Raw genomic sequence first — 19,398 nt, forward strand, 5'->3', positions numbered from 1 at the left:
ACCACATGAGTATCTCGATTGATGCAGAGAAGGCTTTTGACAAAATTCAACAACCCTTTATGCTAAAAACCCTCAATAAACTAGGTATTGATGGAATGTATCTCAAAACAATAAAAGCTATTTACGACAAACCAACAGCCAATATCATACTGAATGGGCAAAAACTGGAAGCATTCCCTTTGAAATCTGGCACTAGACAAGGATGCCCTCTCTCACCACTCCTATTCAATATAGTACTGGAAGTTCTAGCCAGAGCAATCAGGCAAGAAAAAGAAATAAAGGGTATCCAAATTGGAAAGGAGGAAATCAAATTGTCTCTATTTGCAGATGACATGATTGTATATCTGGAAGACCCCATCATCTCAGCCCAAAATCTCCTGAAACTGATAAACAACTTCAGCAAAGTCTCAGGATACAAAATCAACGTGCAAAAATCACAAGCATTCCTATACACCAGTAATAGACTTCAAGAGAGCCAAATCAAGAACGAACTGCCATTTACAATTGCTACAAAGAGAATAAAGTACCTAGGAATACAACTAACAAGGAACGTAAAGGATCTCTTCAAGGAGAACTACAAGCCACTGCTCAACGAAATAAGAGAGGATACAAACAGATGGAGAAACATTCCATGTTCATGGTTAGGAAGAATCAACATCGTGAAAATGGCCATACTGCCAAAAGTAATTTACAGATTCAACGCTATTCCCATCAAGCTACCAATGACCTTCTTCACAGAACTGGAAAAAAAACACCTTAAACTTCATATGGAACCAAAAGAGAGCCCGCATAGCCAAGTCAATTCTAAGCAAAAAGAACAAAGCAGGAGGCATCACACTACGGGACTTCAAACTATACTACAAGGCTACAGTAATCAAAACAGCATGGCACTGGTACCAAAACAGAGATATAGAACAATGGAACAGAACAGAGGCCTCAGAGGAAATACAACATACCCACAACCATCTGATCTTCGACAAACCCGACAAAAACAAGCAATGGGGAAAGGACTCCCTGTTTAATAAATGGTGTTGGGAAAACTGGCTAGCCATGTGCAGAAAGCAGAAACAGGACCCCTTCCTGACACCTTACACCAAAATTAACTCCAGATGGATTAAAGACTTAAACATCAGACCTAATACCATAAAAACCTTACAAGAAAATCTAGGCAAAACCATTCAGGACATAGGTGTAGGCAAGGACTTCATGACCAAAACGCCAAAAGCAATGGCAACAAAAGCCAAAATAGACAAATGGGACCTAATCAAACTCCACAGCTTCTGCACGGCAAAAGAAACAGTCAGTAGAGTGAATCGGCAACCAACAGAATGGGAAAAAATTTTTGCAGTCTACCCATCTGACAAGGGGCTGATATCCAGAATTTACAAAGAACTAAAGCAGATCTACAAGAAAAAAACAAACAAGCCCATTCAAAAATGGGCGAAGGATATGAACAGATACTTTACAAAAGAAGACATACAGGAGGCCAACAGACATATGAAAAAATGCTCATCATCACTGGTCATCAGAGAAATGCAAATCAAAACCACATTGAGATACCATCTCACACCAGTTAGAATGGCGATCATTAAAAAATCGGGAAACAACAGATGCTGGAGAGGATGTGGAGAAATAGGAACACTTTTACACTGTTGGTGGGAATGTAAATTAATTCAACCATTGTGGAAGACAGTGTGGCGATTCCTCAAGCACCTAAAAATAGAAATCCCATTTGACCCAGCAATCCCATTACTGGGTATATATCCAAAGGATTATGAATCATTCTACTACAAGGACACGTGCACACGAATGTTCATTGCAGCACTGTTTACAATAGCAATGACCTGGAACCAACCCAAATGCCCAATGATGATAGACTGGATAGGGAAAATGTGGTACATATACACCATGGAATATTATGCAGCCATCAAAAACGATGAGTTCACGTCCTTTGTAGGGACATGGATGAACCTGGAAACCATCATTCTCAGCAAACTGACACAAGAGCAGAAAATCAAACACCGTATATTCTCGCTCATAGGCGGGTGTTGAACAATGAGAACACATGGACACAGGGAGGGGAGCACTACACACTGGGGTCCGTTGGAGGGAAATGGGGGAGGGGCGGGGGGTGGGGAGGTGGGAAGAGATAGCATGGGGAGAAATGACAGATACAGGTGATGGGACGGAAGGCAGCAAAGCACACTGCCATGTGTGTACCTATGCAACAATCTTACATGTTCATCACATGTACCCCAAAACCTAAAATACAATAAAAATAAATAAATAAATAAGAAAAAATAGAAAACTAAGAAGTATATCAAAACCTTGAATAAAACTATCAACCAACTTGACCTAAATGATAGTCATTAGAAACTTGATACAGAAATACTAGAATATACATTATTTTCCAATAGATGTAGACATTTGCCAAGATAGCATAATATGCTCCACAAAACAAGTCTCAAAACACTGAAAGGAATTCAAAACATAAAAAATATGTAATCTGACCACAACAGAAATAAATTAGAAATCAGAAATATTAGAAAATTAGAAACAAAAAAATATGTGGAATATTCCCTGTAATGGGTTGAACAGTGTCAACTAAAATACCTGTCTTTCCCAGAGCCTCATAATTTGAACTTATTTTGAAACAGTATTCTTTCAGATGTAACTAGTTAAGTAAAGATGAGTTCATACTGAAGAAGGGTGGTCCCTTAATTCTTTATGACTGCTGTCCTTATACCAGGAGAAAAGACACATAGACAGAGACACACAGAACACCATGCAATGGCACAGAGATCAGTGATTCCACCAAGAAATTCTTTTTTCTGTTTGTTTTGTTTTTTGTTGTTGTTGTTGTTGTTGTTTATTGCATTAGGTTTTGGGGTACATGTGAAGAACATGCAAGATTGTTGCATAGGTACACACATGGCAGTGTGGTTTTCTGCCTTCCGTCCCCTTGCCTGTATCTGTCATTTCTCCCCATGCTAGAAATTCTAAGACCTGTTAGCCACTACTAGAAGCCAGATGTAGGTAAAAAATCATTCTTTTCAGAGTCTTAAAGAAGGAGCAAAGTTCTGATACTTTGATTTCAAAATTCTAGCCTTCATAGCAGTAAGAAAATATGTTTCTTTGGCTTTAAGTCACGTAGTTTGTGTTATATTTTTATGGCAACCCTAGGAAACTAATACATCTTCCAAATATTTATAAATAAAAGAATACATTTTTAAATTAACTTATATGTCAAGGAAGAAATCAAAAGGGAAATAAAGTGTTTTCAGCTGAATGAAAATGAAAGTACAAGAACTCAAAATTTTGACGATGTGGTTAAAGTACATTTGGGGAATAAAATATAATAAACAGCCATATTAAAAAGAAAAGTTCCGCATCCACCACACATGCAGGCATTTGAAAAAAGACGACGACATAAAATGAAAGAGCAAAGTGAACCCAAATTAAACAGAAGATGTAGAATAATAAAGACTAAAATAGAAATTGCTGAAATAAAAAACAGAAAATGAATAGAGAAAAATCAACAGAACCAAATCTAATTATTTGAGTATATCAATAAAAGAGATAAACTCCTAGTCAAACAAGTCATGGAAAAAGAGAAAAGACACAAATTATCAATAACAGAAATGAAACACATGTTCACTCTAGTTTTTACATATAATAGGGAACATTATGAACAATGTTGTATTAATAAATGTGAAAACATAGAAAATGGACAAATTATCTAAAGTACATAATTTACAAAGCTCATTTAAAATGAAATAATCTTAATATCCTATATATTAAAGTAAATGAATTTGTAGCTCAAAACTTTTCCATGAAGAAACTGAAAGGCCCAGATTGTCCAGTATTCTACCTAACAAAAATTTAAGAAGGAAACTATATCAATTTTACATAGAGTCTTCCAAAAAATTCTATGAAGACAGTATTTTCATACTAAATCAGGAAAAAAAAAAAAAAAACTTCAGACCAGTATGCTTCATGACCATAGATAACAATTTTTAAGTAGGATATGGAATCCAATAATATATACAAATTATAAAACCTTAAAAATTAAGGTTTAACTCAGGAAAGAAAAATTGAAGTAATCTTTCAGTAATTGTGGTAGGCTAAATAATGGCACCCAAAGATATCCAAGTCTTAATCCTGTGAGCATGTGGACGTCATTTTGCAGATATGATTAGGTTAAGAATATTGAGATGGGGAGATTATCATGAGTTAGCTGTTGAGCTCTAAATGAAATCATGAGTGGCCTTAAAAGAGTAAGGCAGAGGGAGATTTGATACAGACAGAGAGGAAAAAACAATATGATCACAGTAGCAGAGACTGGAGTGATGAAACCACAAACAAAAGAATGCTGGTAGCCACCAGAAATAGAAATAGCTGGCCAAGTGTGGTAGCTCACACCTGTAATCCCAGCACTTTGGCTTGCCAAGGCAGGAAGATCGCTTGAGCCCAGGAGTCAAGAGACCAGCCTGAACAATACAGTGACACTATATCTCTACAAAAATAAAAATAAAAATTAGCTTGGCATGGTAGTACATGCCTGTGGTCCCAGTTACCATGGAGGCTGAGGTGGGAGTATCACTTTAGCCCATGAAGGCTGCAGTAAGTTGTGAGATCTGCATTCCAGCCTGGGTAGAAGGAGAAACACCCTGCCCATTTCCTGCCAAAAATGTAAAAGAAATAGAAATAGTCAAGGGATTAATTATCTCCTGGAGTCTTAAGAGGGAATGCGGCTCTGCTAACACCTCTATTTTGGTCCCAGGCCCTAGCAATACTGATTTCAGACTTCTGAGTAAGGGAGAAAATTTCTGTTTAGGAGGATGGTAATTTTTTACCACAGCCATAGGACTCTGATATACTATTGTATCTTATTAATGAAAAAATTGACTGAAAGTCCTGTGAAGCAGAATGATTTTATCTCTCTAGTTATTTTATCCCAGTATCATACATAACAATAATTATTGATAAATGAATGGATACAATGATCAAAGAATTTAAGAGATCTATCTTATATAATATATATTATATAAATGAAATTATAGGCATACCTCTTTTATCACTCTCTATTGTGCTTCATGATACTGCATTTTTTACAAGTTGAACATTTTCAACTTGTAAAAACTTGTGGGAACCCTGTGTCAAGCAAGTCTTTTGGAGCAATTTTTCCAATAGCACATGCTCACTTCATGTCTCTGGCTCACACTGTGGTAATATGCACAATATTTCCTACTTGTTAAGTCTTATTATATCTGTTATGGTGACCTGTATCCCTTGATCTTTGATGGCACTATTTTAGTTGTTTTGCACACCACAAACTATACCCATATAAGACAGTGAACAAAATCAACAAATTTTGTGTGGTTCTGACTACTCTATTGACTGGCCATTTCCCATTTCTCTCCCTTCCCCAGGGCCTCCCTTATTCTCTTAGTGTCAACAATATTGGAATTAGTCCAATCAATAACTCTATATTGGCTTCTGAGTGTTCACGTGAAAGGAAAAGTTACACGTGTCTCAGTTTAAATCAAAAGCTATAAATGATTAAGCTTGGTCAGGAAAGCATGCTGAAAGCCAAGATAGGCTGAAAGTTAGGCCTCTCGTGCTTAATAGCCAAGATGTAAATGCAAAAAAAAAGTTATTGAAAGAAATTAAAAGTGCTATTCCAGTGAACATACAATGATCAGAAAGCAGAACAGCCTTATTAATGATAGGAAGAAAATTTTAGTAAGTCTGGATAGAAGATCAAACCAGCCACAACCTTTCCATAGCCAAAACCTAATCCAGAGCAAGGTCCTAACTCTTTTCAGTTCTATGAAGACTGAGAGGGGTTAGGAAGATCCAAAAGAAAAGATAGAAGCTAGCAAAGGTTGATTCGTGAGATTTAAGGAAAGAAGTCCTCTCCATAACATAAACGTACAACCCATTTTCCAGGACCCCTCTCTGTAACAAGAGAGCTTTTCTCCTTCTTTCACCTGTTAAACTTCCACTCTGAACCTCACTCTTGTGTGTCTACATCTTAGTTTTCTATAGCTGTGAGACAACAAATCTTGGTTATTTACCTCCCAGACATCAATGCCACTTCACAATCATCCCAGGATGGATGGTCTGTTCTGTGAGCCAAAGCTTGGGGTTTCCTGTCTGGTGACAAGCACAGGATGAGGGGCATCTATGGAAGACAAACCCCTCCTCTCCTTGGGTTGACTGCAGTTTGTTGGAAGTGTGGATAAGGTACTTAGGGTCTTTGTTCATTGATTAGCCTGATGGTAACAAGGGAAGTTCCACTGCAGGAGTGGCAGAGGCTTTTAGTTACCCCTGGGGGAGCAACTCCACCTCTAAGAAACATGAAGCTACTATTAGTGAGGGTGTTCAGCCAGTGGGCTGAAGTGGCTGTACTCCTGGCATGAGCTTGGGGTTCCACTTGTTGGGGAGCAGGGTGTTGAAGTCTCACAGCAGAAGAGATCAGTCTCTTCTCTGTATGGTGGCTGTGGCATACTGTAAGCTTGAGTGTAGCCCTCAGGCTCTTTGTTTCTTCCTCTGACTAAGGGCAGCAGGAATAGAACTATTACTGTGGCAGTGGCAGAGGGGCTGTTGTATGTCTCCAGGAGCCTTGCCCAAGAGAAACTCCAGGCCACTACCAGTGGGTATGCTGGGTCATGGGTGTGGCAGCTGTTCTGCATTCATGAGCCAGGGGCCTTGTCTGGTGAAAGGTAGGAGTTAGGGTTCTTAGGAAAGAGGGGCTAGACTCCTCTCCATATGGTGGCTACAGTGTGCTGAAGATGCCAGAATAACGGCTAGGCCCTTTGTTCCTTTTCTGGGCTGTTAGGGCTGTAGGCCAATACCACTGTAGGGCAGAGGGTTTGTGGGTTGACTTTGGGGTTTCCTCCTTGGGGAAATGCTGGGCTGCCTCTGATTGCAGTGATCATGTTGGGGAAGAATGGTTGTGCTGGAGTTCCAGGTTGAGCAGCCCCTCCCAGTTAGGAGATGTGAGGACCAGGATCTGCATGGAGAACTGTCTGGCCACTTTTCTGTGAGATAGTTGCTCTGTGCTGGCAGTCTGGACCAGTCCTCGGTCCCTACAGGTTCTACAAAGCCTGGAGACAGAAGTGAGGGCAGCAAGACAGCAAAAATGCCAAAGCATACCTCCCATTGAGAGCTCTGTCCAGGGAGTTGCAGAGCTGCTAGTGACTCAATAGTCCTGGCAGGGAGTAGCTGGAAGTCCAAAACAGGAGGACCTGCCCATTAAGGCAATATGGAAACAGGCACTCATGTAACAGTTTACCACTTTTCTATGGGGCTGCTGCAGTATGCAGTGGCTATACCGCTCCAGGACCTAGTTGCCTTGGACTCCCTAGAACCCTAAGGCAACAATTGCTGAGGCTGTGAATCAGCAAAGATGGTTGTCCTTCCCTGCCCCAGGAGCTCCAGTCTGATACCCAGGAGGTATAAGACTGTTACCCAAGGGTGACTGGAGTTCCAAGCCAGTGGGTCATATCCTGTGAGGCACTGTGGAACGGGGCCCTGCAAGCAGTCACTGCTCAACCCCCTGGATTCAGTTCATTTCCTAGGGGTCTGTACAGGGGACTGTTACCCAAGGGTGACTGGAGTTCCAAGCCAGTGGGTCATATCCTGTGAGGCACTGTGGAACGGGGCCCTGCAAGCAGTCACTGCTCAACCCCCTGGATTCAGTTCATTTCCTAGGGGTCTGTACAGGGGTCTAACCTCCCACTTAGCCATAATTGCAGCTGCTTTTTCAGGGAAGCCAGGAAAGCCTGGGTATATAAGTCTCTCGGGGGGTCTCCGTGTATACCCGAGTGACTGCTGAAACTTCACATAGCTCTGTGTGTCAGGCTAAAGGCCCTGTTGGAGCGGATTCACGAGCAGATCTCCTGACCCACAGGTTGCAAAAATCTGTGGGAGAAGCATGAGTTCCTAAGTCAGTCATTTATTCATGGCTTCCCTGGGAAGGGGAGATTCCCTTGACTCCATGTTGTTCCCAGGTGGGCCACCATCCTGCCTTGCTTTTTTCCATTCTCTGTGACTTGCATTGTTTCTTCGATTAGTCACAGTGCACATACCTGGATGTTTCTGTTGAAGGTGCTAGATTTACTAACCTCTTACATTCCTCTCTGTGAGAGAGGCACACACTAGCTGCTTCTAGTTAGCCATCCTGGACACTCCCCTCCAACAACAAGGATTTTAAACCTATGCAAATTTGAATTCAAAGCCTATAAGGCTACAAGAGCATGGTACTTGTACACAGTAGATACACAGACCAACAGAACAGGTTATAGAACTTAGAAACAAAGCTATACACCTACAACCATCTGATAATTTGACAAAGCTTACAATAGCAAGCAATAGGAAAAGGATTCAATAAATGATACACGGAAAACTGGCTAACCGTACGCAAAAGATTGAAACTGGACCCCTTTCTTATGCCATACACAAAAATGAACTTAGGATAGATTGAAGACATCTATTAGTCTATTCTTGCATTGCTATAAAGAGCTACCTGAGACTTGGAAACTTACAATTAAAAAAAAAAAGAGGTTTAATTTACTCACAGTTCCACAAGTTATACAGGAAGCATGGCTGTGGAAGCCTCAGGAAACTTATATCCATGGCAGAAGAAGAAAAGAAAGCCTGTACTCCATGGCTGGAGCAAGAGGAAGAAAGAGTAAAGGGGGAGGTGCTAAACACTTCCAAACAACCATATCTCATGAGAACTCATTATCACAAGAACAACAAGGGGAAAGTCAACCACAATGATCCAAATCGCCTCACACCAGGCCCTTCTTCCAACACTGGGGATTAAAATTTGGCAGATATTTGGGCTGGGACACAAATCCAAACCATATTATTCTGCCCTTGGCCCCTCCCAATCTCATGCCCTTCTTACATGGCAAAGTACAATTATCCCTTCTCAAGTCTTAACTCATTTCAGCATTAACTCAGAAGTTCAGAGTCCAAAGTCTCAACTGAGACAAGGCAACTTCCTTCCACCTATGAGCCTATAAAATTTTTTTTAAAGTTAGTTACTTCCAAGATAAAATGAGACTACAGTCATTGCATCAATACACCTGTTCCAAAAGGGAGAAAACAGCCAAAACAAAGAGACCACAGGCCCCTTGCACATCCAAAACCCAGCACAGCAGTCATTAAAACTTAAAGCTCCAAAATAATCCCCTTTGACACCATGTCTCACATTCCAGCCACACTGATTCAACAGGCATGTTCCCAAAGCATTGGGCAGCTCCACCCCTGTGACTCTGGAAAGTACAACCCCCTTGGATGTTTTTATGGTCTGGTGTTGAATACATGCAGTTTTTCCAAGAACACAGTGCAAGCTGCTGATGGGTCTACCATTCTGGGATCTAGAGGATGGTGGACCTCTTTTCACAGCTCCTCTAAGCAATGCCCCAGTGGGAAATCTATTTGGGGATTTCAACCCCGTATTTCCCCTCCACACTGCCCTAGAAGTTCTCCATGAGGGCTTCACCCCAGCAGCAAACTTAGGCTTAGATATTCAGGCATTGCCATATGTCCTCTGAAATATGGGCAGAGGCTCCCATGCCTCAACTCTTGCCCTCTGCAGAGCCACAGGTTTAACACCCTGTGGAATCCACCAAGCCATATAGCTTGAGCCCTCTGGAGCAGTGGCCTGAGACATATGAGGCCCATTTAGCTACAGCTGGAGCTGGAGGATCTGTGATGCAGAAATGTTGGGATTTACTCAGGGTGGTTGGCAAAATACTAAGGGAAATATTAAGGATAGTTATAAGTTCATAGTCTAAAACCTTTTGGAAGGCTGGAAGGTTTTAATGGAAAAGACTGAAGGCAGCCAGTTCTTACCTTAGAGCATTAGGTCATAGGGTGAAGATTATGGGTAACAGAAGCTTCCCCAGTTAAGTCTGTTTACCCCATATTTCTTTGACTCTACTCTAACTACTTGTTTATTCATGTAAACTTTGTGCCTGGATGGTCCTCTCAGAGGGAAGTCAAAGGGGGATTACCTGTTCATGGTGTTTGCTCTGGGCCCCAGAACCAAAAGCTTTTATCATTTGTAAAACCACTCTTTTAACTATGTTAATTATCCACAAGCCTGTTGACTTAGAGCTTCTGTAATTAAATCTATACTGAATAAATGCAAGGAAGAACAGCCAGTAGGGCTCAGGTAGCTGCAATAACCCTCTGAGAGCAGCTGATAATCTCCTTAGCCCACTTGTTCACTGGACTTGGTGCATATTTTATTCATCTGTCATGGAGTCAGGGTTTGCAGGACAGATCCCTGCAGATATTGATCAATGTCTCACAGGAAGCAGTGTCTCAAGGCTGTGCAGGGAGGTAGGGCCCTGGCCCCTGCCCATGAATCCATTCTTCCCTCTTAGGCCTCCAGGCCTGTGATGGGAGATGCTCCCATGAAGTTCTCTAAAATAATTTTGAGGCATTTTCACCATTGCCTTGGCTACTAACATTCAGCTCCTCATTCCTTATGTAAATTTCTGCAACCAGCTTGAATTCATCCCCAGAAAATGGGATTTTTTTCTACTACATTGTCATGCTGCAAATTTTCTGAACTTTTATGCTCTGCTTTCCTTTTAAATTAAAAGAAAAAGTCCAGTTTCAGCTTATCTCTTTGTTCATGCATATAACCTTACTCTGTTAGAAGCAGCCAGACCACATCTTGAATGCTTTGTTGCTTAGAAATTCCTTCTGCCAAAGAGCCCAAATCATCTCTCTCAAGTTCAAAGTTCCACAGATCTCTAGGGAAGAGACATAATGCCTCCCAACTCTCTGTTGATGCATAACAATAGTGACATTTGCTCCAGTTCTCAATAAATTCCTTATTTCCATCTGAGACCACCTCAGACTATCACTATCAGTATTTTGGTCATAACAATTTAACAAGTCTCTAGAAAGTTCAAAACTTTCTCTCATCCTCCTGTTTTCTTCTGAGCTCTCCAACTTCCAACCTCTTGCCCATTAACCAGTTCCAAAGCTGCTTCCACACCTGTCTCACATTGCTATAAGAAACTAGCAGAGACTAGGTAATTTATAAAGAAAAGAGGTTTAATTGACTCACAGTTCTGCAGGCTGTACAGGAAGTGTGGTTGTGGAGGCCTCAGGAAACTTACAATCATGGCAAAAGGCAAAGAAGGAAGCACATCTTACATGGATGGAGCAGGAAGAAAAGAGAATGAAGGGGAGGTACCAAACAACCAAATCTTGTGAGAACACACTCACAATCATGAGAACAGCAAGGGGGAAATATGCCCCAATGAATCCATCACCTCCCACCAGGCCTGTCCTCAAACATGGGAGATTACAATTTGACATGATATTGGGAGGGGACACAAATCCAAACCATATCAAGACTTAAGTGTAAAACCTAAAACTATAAAAACCTTGGAAGATAACCTAGGAAATACCATTATGAACACAGGCCCTGGCAAAGATTTCATGATGAAGACACCAAAAGCAACTGCCACAAAAACAAAAACTGACAAGTGGGACCTAATCAAATCAAAGCGATCTGTACAGCAAAAGGAACTATCCATGGAGTAAACAGATAACCCACAGTATTGGAGAAAACATTTGCAAACTGTGCATCTGACAAAGGTCTAATATCTAGCATCTATAAGGAATTTAAATAAATTAACAAGCAACAAACAAACAATCCCAGTGGGCAAAGGACATAAACAGACACTTTTTAGAAGACATACATGTGCCCAAAAAGCATTTGAAAAAAGTTCAAGATCACCAATAATTAAAGAAATACAAATCAGCCAGGTGTGGTGGCTCACACCTGTAATCCCAGCACTTTGGGAGGCTAAGGCAGGCAGATCACAAGGTCAGAAGTTCGAGACCAGCCTGACCAACATGGTGAAACCCCATCTCTACTAAAAATATAAAAATTAGCCAGGCATGGTGGCACATGCTTGTAATCCCAGCTACTCAGGAGGCTAAGGCAGGAGAATCACTTGAACCCCAGAGGCAGAGGTTGCAGTGAGCTGAGACTGTGCCACTGTACTCCAAGCTGGACAACAGAGCAAGACTCCATTTCAAAAAATGAAAAAAGTAGAAATACAAATCAAAGATAAACTGAGATACCATCCCACACCAGTCAGAATGGCTATAATTAAAAAGCCAAAATATAACAGATGTTTACAAGGTTGCAGAGAAAAGGGAACACTTATACACTGCTGGTGGAAATGTAAATTGGTTCAGTCACTGTGGAAAATAGTCTGGAGTTTTCTCAAAGAACTTAAAATTGAAGTACCATTTAACCAGCAATTCCATTATTGAGGATATACCCAAAAGAATATAAATTATCACATCATAAAGATACATGCACATGTATGTTCATCACAGCACTATTCACAATAGCATAGACGTGGAATCATCATAGATGCCCATCAACAATGAACTTGATAAAGAAAATGTGGTACATATAAACCATGGAATACTACTCAGCCATAAAACAGAGTAAGAACATATCCTTTGCAGCAACATGGATGGAGCTGGAGGCCATTATCCTAGTGAACTAATGCAAGAACAGAAAACCAAATACCACATGTTCTCACTGATAAGTGGGGCCTTAACTTTGAGTACTCATGGAAATACTGAGTGAAGAAAAAAATAGACACCAAAGCCTACTTAAGGGTAGAAGGTAGAAGGAGGGTGAGGATTACAAACCTACCTTTTGGGTACTGCGCTTATTACCTGAGTGATGAAATAATTTGAACAGCAAACTTCTGTGATATGCAAAATACCTACATAACAAATTTGCACATGTACCCCAAAAGCTAAAATAAAAGTTTAAAAGTTTACCTTTTAGTCAGTTACTCTGCCCAGCCTGAGTTTTGTTAAAATCCTGTTCAATGATATTTTCTGAAACAAAAAAAAAAGTAAATTACTCAAATGCAGTATGTTGTACACTTCAAACTGATGCTGAAGAGAAATACTCCTTAAGACTTCATATTCAGTTCAACATATCAATGTAATACAGTATTTAAAGACAATGTTTGTGTATTAGTTTGCCTGGGCTATCATAGCAAAGCACCATAAACGGAATGGCCTAAACAAATAAATCTATTGTCTCACAATACTGAAGACTAAAACTATAAGATCAAGGTATCAACAGGGTTGGTTCTTTCTGAGAGCTGGGAGGAAAAGTCTGTTTCATGACTCTCCCCTAGCTGCTAGTGGTCTGCTGGCACTCCTTGGAATTCCTTGGCTTGCAGAAGCATTTCCCTAATTGTTTCTTTAATTTTATCTGGCATTCTTCTTATGTACATGATTTGCTTCAAAATTTATCTTTTAATAAGATTAAAATAAGTTCTTCTAATAAGAACCCAAGTCATACTGGATTAGGGCACACCATAATAACTTCATTTTAACTTGACTACCTCTGTAAAGAACCTATCTCCAAATAAGGTCATATTCTATGATACTGAGAGTTAGGCCTTCAATATATGAACTTGGGGGTACACAATTGAACTAATAACCATCATAGTTGATCCACTGGTACTATTAATGTAGTATTAAGTAGAGTGACTATACTTCCAATCATAATATCAAGTAACACTTATAAATTCATAATAATCTTAACTGAAAAGATACATGCAAGCCTCTTTAAACCTCTTTAAAAAAAGACTTTTCTTTTTATGTTCTCAAAAATATTTAATGATATAGAAGTTCATCTGTTGACTGAAAAGAACTGGACAGGAACCACACATGTGGTAGGACCCAAATTTTGTATAAAACACAAAGACACACACATACACACACACACACACACACACACACACACACACACTCAGAGAGAGAGAGAGAGAGAGAGAGAGAGAGAGCGAGCATGTGCAAAACTCCAGATGAGATACCTTGCAATGTCATAGTGATTACCTATGTGATGGTGGACTTGAGGATCATTTTGTACATGTGTAAGTAGCTTATATAATTTTAAAAGCAACAACGTAGATTTATGAAAATCTTTCAGAAATGCATTATCAATGGGGGCCATGGAGCTTGTTTCCCCAAGAGACTTTGACCATAGGAAGTTTGGCAACAAGAAGAGTTTTAAGATGACCCTGCCCAGAGGCAGGATGAGTAATTAGCTGCAGATTCATGTAGTTTCTGCATCACTGCAACATGACTGAAAAACAACTGTGGTGCCCATCTAAGAGTTTATCATCTAATCAGAGGCAGGCCACACACTAAGAGTTATCAATGGTTTTCTACATGCCAGAGACTGTGCTAAATTTAGACATGACCTCACTTACTCCTCTCCAGGAACACTGAGGGAAGGCCAATTACCACATCTTCAAAAAACAATATGGAGTAAAAATATTTCAGAAAAAATTAATGAGAAGTAGTCATCAAGTTTTTTACTCTTATGCAAAGTAAAAGAAAATCACTTAGAGCATTCTACAATTCTTAAAGATAGGTTTTACTGAAGAAAAAAATGTTTAATGTCACATCATAGATTTTATATTAAATATAGTAAGCATCTGTTTAGGTGTTTACTTTTTGAAATTGTAAAATCAATGAAATATGAAAAAAATTATATAAGTTTTACTGAGAGAATGTAAATGTAGTCATGTATGTCATTTTCTGAGATCCAATATTTTTACAAAAGTTATGATAATTAAAATGGTACTCTGAAATTGATATAATTATAAAACAACTCACATCTAATTCTAAACTGTACTAATTGAGTTTAGAGTGAGATTTATTCTGTGGTTAAGAAAGGCAGTGGCATTTATAACTAGAATAAATTAAAGCAAATGAAGTGGAAAATTTTGTTCTGTGTAATATTTAGTTGATTACAGTCTTAATTGACTATACCAATCCATGTTCATCAATAGAGGATATGGTGTGTGCAAAAAATGAACAAAAATTTATCACCAAGGCATAGCCTTTGTTTCACAAGCAGAGAAACTGCTGTAATATAATCTATCTGAATTTCTTAATACCATATTGAAAGTATTCAAAAATGTGGATAAAATACATTGCTGAACATTATTTCTCTTATACCTTGATTTGGAGAGAGAATTTGAAAGTATTTCTGTTACTTTGGGTAAACTTATCTCTTCATGATTTCTATCTCTTTAAAGAAATTATATTGTATTTAACTCCATATGTCTATTAAAATTGTAACAATTCATTTGTTTAAATATGATTTTTGAAAAGAACTACTACATTAATACATTTGGATTTCAACTTTGAATGCAAGATTGTTACTTACAAATAGATATGTAGTAGATAGAATAATGTTCCCTTCAAAGATGTCCGTGTCAATATCCCCAGAACCTGTGAATATGTTAACTTCCATGGCAAAAGATGTGATTGATCAATTTGTAGGTATAGACAGATTTGTAGATTAGACGATGGATGATAAGTCAAGGATCTTAAGAAAGGAAAGCTATAATAGAATATCCAGGAGGGACCCAATGTAATCACAAGCATTAGTATAAGTGAAAAATGGAGGCAGGAGCATCACATCAAGAAAGTAGATATAATGACAGAAGCAGAGGTCAAAGTGATGTGATAGCTGGTTTTGAAGACAGAAGATCTATGAGTGAACAGCCTTCTAGAAGATACAAAGAGAAGAAAATAGATTCTCACCTAGAGATTTCAGAAGGAACACAACTCTGCTAACCCCTTGATTTTAGCTTTTGAGACCCATTTCAGACTTCTGATGTTCAAAACAACATAATATATTTTTATTGTTTTAAGCTATTAAATTTGTGATAATTTGTTAAAACAGCAAAAATAAATAAATAAAACAAATCAGTTTTGTGATTGCAAGAAGCTATTAACAAAAAAATCAACATTTTTAAAAGTTCTTAGAATTAAACATACACTTTGTGACTCAGCAATTGCACCTGTGAACATTTATGCTAGAAAAATAAAAACTATGTTCATATAAGCCTTATTTGTAATAACCAAATACTGTAAAGAACCCAAATTCCCTTTAATGTGTGAATGATTGAGCAAACCCTGCTATATCTTATGAGTCTTTAGTAATTTATTAACATATAGAGAGATCACATACATATGTTCTATTTCATCACTATTAGATGCAGAGTAAACTCATTTTCTAATTAAATACAAGAAGACGGGGAGGAAGAGGAAGACAAAGAACAGCAATAAGGAGGATAAAGAGGAAAAAGAGAAACCACCAAAATAATATAAGCATAATTGCCTATAAAATATAACTTTGCCATGAATCAAGGAAGAATTTGTAATAGCATACTTAAAACATTTGGCACTGAAGTTCAGTATATCAAGAAGGCTTGTATACTTTAAATATAAGTAAATTTGCAACTCTTTATGTCTTCTATGCATCTTCTTTAAAGAATATAAAAGTCTTTAGCAATTCACTATCTTCTGAGCTAAATATAAATACTCATTTTTTCAAATAGTTCTTACCACACCAAAGATTCTTCAACTGGGGAATGTATTTTTCTGCAACTCATTTAAATAGGAAACTGTTACGTAGAAAACAACTTTTGTCCAAAGTAACAGAATTGCTACAGAATAAACTAGGAAAACAAATTAATCTAAAACATTTAGTGCCAACTCAAACTTGCAATTTACCAGCACAATATTTTGAGACATCTTTATTTTGTCTGGTTTTCTTTGATTTCCAGTAAACTGTAAGTAACTTCTGGAAGTTTAATTAAGAATTATACTTTATCATTATTATAGAAGAAATGTTAGTTTTAAATAATTTAAATCTTAATCAGTTTGTGTACTTAATTTAAAACCTCATCAGATTATTTTATTCTTTAAAAAAATTATTTAAATTAGTCTAAAGATTGTCAGTCTTTCAAAATTCTGAAGGAGAGTTAAATGGAAGAGTTAATCTTAATTTTCTCAAAAAATTATGTAAACTACTTGAAATAACTTGAAATATTTGGGGAAAAACTTTTTTCACAATAAGCTTATATGTATTACCAATTATCCTTTAAACTTTCCAGGTTCCAGTCTTGTGAAATTAGTTGCATCCTCTCATAGGAACATATAATATCTTGTACAATATTTTAAATAAGTTGTCCCATATCAGGGTCACCACCTGTGGGGGTCTGTTTTGCAGACCCTGACTCAACAACAGATAAATAAAAGCACTCACAGATTACAGTCAACAAATGGGCTGAGGGGTCATGAACCACTCACAGAGCAAGATCACAGCTACAAGACACTCACTAGTTTGCCCTCTCCCCATCTATTCAGTATAGATTTAATAACAGAGGCTTAAAGTCAAAATATATGTAGAGAAAGATAAAGGCCAGGTTCCAATGCCCAAAGCAAACATCATTAGTGGGTAATATCCCTGGTTAACCTCCTCTGAGAGGACCATCAGGCTCAAAGGTTAGTTTTAAGAACCCATGAGTAAACAAGCTATTCAGATAAACTCCCTGACATACCCTAGCTATTTGCTTTTCTTATTAACTAAATGTAAAGGGGATTTAGGCTGCCTTCAGCTGAAACTTCTACTGAAACTATGAAAAAAACCTTTAGGCCTTCCAAAAGGGTTTGAGACTATATTCTATAACTTTCTCTACTATTTTCACTTAATATTTTTGCCACTACCTTGAGGGAATTCCCATAGTCCCACTAAATTATAACTATTTTGTTACCTAAACTGCATCACATACACTATTATCGGTGCCATGTGGGCAAGCATATTGTCTTTTCACATATTTTTGTATCTAATGCTTCAGCTATCCCTGAATTGTAGGCAATACTCTATATATGTTGTTCAATTTACTGTATTATTAACTTAGTGCATTTGAGTAACAGCATAGCTTAAAAATTACTTTTGAATGAATCTATGTAAAGTTAGGGTGCATATTCTGATAACAACACACACATGAAATTTCTCACTTTTTGATAAGAAACTCAGGTTAAATATTCAAAATAAACTGTCTTTTGCCAATAGTTCTTTCATTCATTCCCTCTGTATTTGACATACACTCTACCATAGCAAATATTTCTATTAACTAGATCTCCAAAGCATTTTGTTGCCTCTCATGCCTCACTTTCCATATGTCTCCCAATTGTTCTACTCCATTTATGTACACAATAATTATCTGGTGAAATGTTTGCTTGATAATATACTAGTATATCATTAAAACTAGACAATCATTTATCTTTAATTGATGTCATTAGATGCCCAGGGAAAAGATAATGAAGCCATGATATTAGGTTTCTATACTCTTTTTCCTTCCACTCAAGGTAAGTGTCACAATAACAGTTAATTTTCAGGGTATGCTTTCTACATAATAATGCATCACTATTAATCTCAATGTTAACAATAACCTTATTAATAAAACAAGAACTATTTATTGCAATTTCTTGGAAATTAGAAGGAAGAAGTGGAAGGAAACCAAAAGTGAAGTTCCTTTGCCTGCACTCAATTGTTTTGTGAAACTTAAATAAAAAGGGTCAAAAAAGACTGTCCTTTCACAGCCCTGGAGACAGTTTTAAGTGTATAACTTAGAAATGGAGACATGCAAGAAGCAAACAAGTGTAATGGACACAAATGAGACATAAGATCTGAATCCTCTCTCCAATTCTTATTCAAATAAGACAGTTAATTGGTAAGTGTTTTCATTCTTAAAAGCTAACTCTTGCCATAATCTCAGACCAATTTGTATGAACTTCTCCAAATTGTGAATAATCACGTTTTATGTTGTTTATTATTCTTGTGTGAATGATTTTGTTTGTGTCTGTGCATGAAGAGAAACAGGAGTAAGAAACAGAATGATAAATGATATGGAGGTTTAAAATAATTGTTAGTAATTTTGAATCATTATATTTTATATTATAAAGAATGTTCAGCTAAAATTCTAGAGTCTCACAAACTATTCCAAGAATTTCCAAGGTCCACAGTCAAGTACTCCATCCCAGGAATATAAATTATACTTATATCTGACTGGCAGACTCCATTCACTCCTCAAGACACATGCTTACACTTCCATGGGGCATTCTAACCATCTCTTCCATTGACAACATTATTCTCTCCATTTTCTAACCTCCAATTAAATTTGCCTCTACCTCTATTATATCTATTAACAAAAATTCTTGTAATTATTTTATTTCATATATGCCTTTTCATACTAGCAACTTCTTAAGGACAAAGTTTATTTCTTAGTTAGGGTGGTTTCACTAGCATTTAGCAGAGTGTCTGGCACACAGTATTCTCTCATTAATTTACTCAGACCTAATATACTTTTAACTCCGTTTATTTTTACCTAATATTCCACTATTAAAAAGTGGTCTGTAATGGCTGAAGTTGATGATGATTGCTTTTTTTAAGAAGTAGAAAAGTGTCTGTGCATACATTTTTAAATTCATCATTTTATACCC

At 37.7% G+C, this 19,398-nt stretch overlaps 1 protein-coding gene across 1 annotated transcript in view; it reads right to left on the reverse strand.

Annotated features, from left to right (window-relative positions):
* ANKRD7 (ankyrin repeat domain 7) overlaps window positions 1-19,398 on the reverse strand; it is a 1,180,453-nt gene that overhangs the window by 960,410 nt on the left and 200,645 nt on the right. The window contains exon 14 of the mRNA XM_010343808.3: window positions 12,853-12,912. The gene's annotated coding sequence lies outside the window, so the exon portion shown is untranslated. The remainder of the gene's footprint in view (window positions 1-12,852; window positions 12,913-19,398) is intronic.

This window comes from Saimiri boliviensis, chromosome 10 (assembly GCF_048565385.1).
Source record: "Saimiri boliviensis isolate mSaiBol1 chromosome 10, mSaiBol1.pri, whole genome shotgun sequence".
NCBI classification, from domain to species: Eukaryota; Metazoa; Chordata; class Mammalia; order Primates; family Cebidae; genus Saimiri; species Saimiri boliviensis.